The following is a 4937-nucleotide window of genomic DNA, read 5'->3' as shown; positions in this document are numbered from 1 at the left end:
CCCCCCCCCCCCACCCCCCCCCCCCCCCACCCCCCCCCCCCCCCACCCCCCCCCCCCCCCACCCCCCCCCCCCCCCACCCCCCCCCCCCCCCACCCCCCCCCCCCCCCACCCCCCCCCCCCCCCACCCCCCCCCCCCCCCACCCCCCCCCCCCCCCACCCCCCCCCCCCCCCACCCCCCCCCCCCCCCACCCCCCCCCCCCCCCACCCCCCCCCCCCCCCACCCCCCCCCCCCCCCACCCCCCCCCCCCCCCACCCCCCCCCCCCCCCACCCCCCCCCCCCCCCACCCCCCCCCCCCCCCACCCCCCCCCCCCCCCACCCCCCCCCCCCCCCACCCCCCCCCCCCCCCACCCCCCCCCCCCCCCACCCCCCCCCCCCCCCACCCCCCCCCCCCCCCACCCCCCCCCCCCCCCACCCCCCCCCCCCCCCACCCCCCCCCCCCCCCACCCCCCCCCCCCCCCACCCCCCCCCCCCCCCACCCCCCCCCCCCCCCACCCCCCCCCCCCCCCACCCCCCCCCCCCCCCACCCCCCCCCCCCCCCACCCCCCCCCCCCCCCACCCCCCCCCCCCCCCACCCCCCCCCCCCCCCACCCCCCCCCCCCCCCACCCCCCCCCCCCCCCACCCCCCCCCCCCCCCACCCCCCCCCCCCCCCACCCCCCCCCCCCCCCACCCCCCCCCCCCCCCACCCCCCCCCCCCCCCACCCCCCCCCCCCCCCACCCCCCCCCCCCCCCACCCCCCCCCCCCCCCACCCCCCCCCCCCCCCACCCCCCCCCCCCCCCACCCCCCCCCCCCCCCACCCCCCCCCCCCCCCACCCCCCCCCCCCCCCACCCCCCCCCCCCCCCACCCCCCCCCCCCCCCACCCCCCCCCCCCCCCACCCCCCCCCCCCCCCACCCCCCCCCCCCCCCACCCCCCCCCCCCCCCACCCCCCCCCCCCCCCACCCCCCCCCCCCCCCACCCCCCCCCCCCCCCACCCCCCCCCCCCCCCACCCCCCCCCCCCCCCACCCCCCCCCCCCCCCACCCCCCCCCCCCCCCACCCCCCCCCCCCCCCACCCCCCCCCCCCCCCACCCCCCCCCCCCCCCACCCCCCCCCCCCCCCACCCCCCCCCCCCCCCACCCCCCCCCCCCCCCACCCCCCCCCCCCCCCACCCCCCCCCCCCCCCACCCCCCCCCCCCCCCACCCCCCCCCCCCCCCACCCCCCCCCCCCCCCACCCCCCCCCCCCCCCACCCCCCCCCCCCCCCACCCCCCCCCCCCCCCACCCCCCCCCCCCCCCACCCCCCCCCCCCCCCACCCCCCCCCCCCCCCACCCCCCCCCCCCCCCACCCCCCCCCCCCCCCACCCCCCCCCCCCCCCACCCCCCCCCCCCCCCACCCCCCCCCCCCCCCACCCCCCCCCCCCCCCACCCCCCCCCCCCCCCACCCCCCCCCCCCCCCACCCCCCCCCCCCCCCACCCCCCCCCCCCCCCACCCCCCCCCCCCCCCACCCCCCCCCCCCCCCACCCCCCCCCCCCCCCACCCCCCCCCCCCCCCACCCCCCCCCCCCCCCACCCCCCCCCCCCCCCACCCCCCCCCCCCCCCACCCCCCCCCCCCCCCACCCCCCCCCCCCCCCACCCCCCCCCCCCCCCACCCCCCCCCCCCCCCACCCCCCCCCCCCCCCACCCCCCCCCCCCCCCACCCCCCCCCCCCCCCACCCCCCCCCCCCCCCACCCCCCCCCCCCCCCACCCCCCCCCCCCCCCACCCCCCCCCCCCCCCACCCCCCCCCCCCCCCACCCCCCCCCCCCCCCACCCCCCCCCCCCCCCACCCCCCCCCCCCCCCACCCCCCCCCCCCCCCACCCCCCCCCCCCCCCACCCCCCCCCCCCCCCACCCCCCCCCCCCCCCACCCCCCCCCCCCCCCACCCCCCCCCCCCCCCACCCCCCCCCCCCCCCACCCCCCCCCCCCCCCACCCCCCCCCCCCCCCACCCCCCCCCCCCCCCACCCCCCCCCCCCCCCACCCCCCCCCCCCCCCACCCCCCCCCCCCCCCACCCCCCCCCCCCCCCACCCCCCCCCCCCCCCACCCCCCCCCCCCCCCACCCCCCCCCCCCCCCACCCCCCCCCCCCCCCACCCCCCCCCCCCCCCACCCCCCCCCCCCCCCACCCCCCCCCCCCCCCACCCCCCCCCCCCCCCACCCCCCCCCCCCCCCACCCCCCCCCCCCCCCACCCCCCCCCCCCCCCACCCCCCCCCCCCCCCACCCCCCCCCCCCCCCACCCCCCCCCCCCCCCACCCCCCCCCCCCCCCACCCCCCCCCCCCCCCACCCCCCCCCCCCCCCACCCCCCCCCCCCCCCACCCCCCCCCCCCCCCACCCCCCCCCCCCCCCACCCCCCCCCCCCCCCACCCCCCCCCCCCCCCACCCCCCCCCCCCCCCACCCCCCCCCCCCCCCACCCCCCCCCCCCCCCACCCCCCCCCCCCCCCACCCCCCCCCCCCCCCACCCCCCCCCCCCCCCACCCCCCCCCCCCCCCACCCCCCCCCCCCCCCACCCCCCCCCCCCCCCACCCCCCCCCCCCCCCACCCCCCCCCCCCCCCACCCCCCCCCCCCCCCACCCCCCCCCCCCCCCACCCCCCCCCCCCCCCACCCCCCCCCCCCCCCACCCCCCCCCCCCCCCACCCCCCCCCCCCCCCACCCCCCCCCCCCCCCACCCCCCCCCCCCCCCACCCCCCCCCCCCCCCACCCCCCCCCCCCCCCACCCCCCCCCCCCCCCACCCCCCCCCCCCCCCACCCCCCCCCCCCCCCACCCCCCCCCCCCCCCACCCCCCCCCCCCCCCACCCCCCCCCCCCCCCACCCCCCCCCCCCCCCACCCCCCCCCCCCCCCACCCCCCCCCCCAGGAGCTTCCCCTGAGATGCCTGTTTTCTCCGCCCTCAGGACGTCTTACTTGTGGGGTGTAGAATGGACCAGTGTTGCCTATATCCTTTAAAACTAGCAACACTTGCACGGCAAGACCTGATTATATGATCCTCGTTGAGAATGAAAGAAATAAGAGAGTAGGTTAGCAAATTCTTGGTGCAGCTCTGTGACATGGTTGGAAATACGTGATCAGTAAACATTCGTGGAACACCAGTAGACGTGTTATCAGTAGAAGTGTTATCCTATTAAATAGGAAATCGGCAGTACCAATCAACATCTAACTCCACTGACCCCGTAGTCCTGGTGATTGGCCACATGGATCTTCTCACCTTTCAAAAAAAGGAAGATGTAAAGGAAATAAGGGAAAGCAATATGAATCCAAGAGCTACCTGTGACTATACACCATGTTTTCAAACGTTTCCCTTGATACATAGTGGTATTCTCTACCGTTCTCTTCATAGCTCTTCTGAGAACGAGTTGTATCTGTTTAAAGGAATGTTAGCTTTACTGAAAATATTTATATTCATCCATACATTAATATTAGGATAGAAATTTTATAGCAAGCATAAACATTGGGTTTAGCTGAAGTACGTAAAGAAGACCTGTCAGTTCCTTTCTCTGGCGCTCTAATCTAATTCAAGGGAGTCGGAGGGCCTTTCCCCACTTACCTTAAGCCCCGTGCTACTCTCCTCAAGTAGCACGGGGTCCCCCAGCAATCCCCACGACAGGGGCGGCGACAGCGCAGCCGCCCCGACGCTGCCGCTGTCGCGCCCCCTCAGCGCGTGGCATCCCTGGCGCTCTTGTAAACGGCGCCTTTTGATGACCCCACGCAGAGCGCAGGGTCGTGGGGACGCCCGGGCGCGCGCCAGGGATGCCGCGCGCTGAGAGCAGTGCGCGGCATAGGGGGGATCGTGGAGAGTGGGGAAACGCCCTCAGACACACAATCATGAACAGTGGTGGAAAGGACATAACTGCTTACAATTAATTCTATAACTTCTTTTTAAAAAATGGCATTATTATTATTATTATTATTATTATTTATTAAACTTGCTATACCGCCCTATCCCCGGAGGGCTCAGGGCGGTGAACAACATAAAGTCATACAAAAAAACATAAAAATCTTAAAACAGGTACATTCTACAATAGGGCCCGCCAGACCCATATACCACCCTCTTCCAAAAATGAGGAGGGGTCCCAATGATGTTAGGGGACCCTACTAACAGGGGGGGGGCGGGGCATTATCGGCGACTGGACTCTCCAAAGGCCCGGTGGAATAATTCGGTTTTACAGGCCCTGCGGAACTCTCCAAGGTCCCGCAGGGCCCGAATAGCTGGTGGTAATGTGTTCCACCAGGCCGGTGCCAGGGCTGTGAAGGCCCTGGCCCGTGTGGAGGCCAGCCGCGTCATCAAGGGGCCAGGGATCTCCAGTAGATTCGCCTCTGCTGATCGCAGAGGACGAGCCGGGACATATGGGGTAATGCGGTCCCGAAGGTCCGAGGGTCCCGGGCCGCGTAAGGCCTTAAAGGTCAACACCCACACCTTGAACATGATTCGGAATTCGATAGGTAACCAATGCAGGCGGCGCAACACAGGGGAGATGTGTTCACGAAAGGCACCCCCTGTGAGCAACCGGGCCGCCGCATGTTGGACCAATTTCAGTTTCCGGATCAGGCGCAAGGGAAGGCCCGCGTAGAGCGAGTTACAATAGTCCAGTCTGGAGGTGACCGTTGCATGGATCACAGTGGCTAGGTCAGTGTTGGAGAGAAAGGGGGCCAGCCGACGGGCCTGTCGAAGATGGAAAAACGCAACCCAGGTTATATGGGCCACCTGGGTCTCCATTGAAAGAGAAGAATCCAGGTGGACCCCCAGGCTGCGAACGGAGGGGGTCGGTGCCAATATGGCCCCCTCCCACACCGGCGGCTGGAAATCCCCAATCTCACCCCCACGACCAAGCCAAAGGATCTCCGTCTTCGATGGATTAAGTTTTAACCTGCTCTGTTGTAACCAACCAGCGACCGCCTCCAAACATTGCTGTAGAGCTGCAG

Source organism: Sphaerodactylus townsendi, linkage group LG02 (genome assembly GCF_021028975.2).
Source record: "Sphaerodactylus townsendi isolate TG3544 linkage group LG02, MPM_Stown_v2.3, whole genome shotgun sequence".
NCBI lineage: Eukaryota > Metazoa > Chordata > Lepidosauria > Squamata > Sphaerodactylidae > Sphaerodactylus > Sphaerodactylus townsendi.
This window is presented reverse-complemented; position numbering follows the sequence as displayed.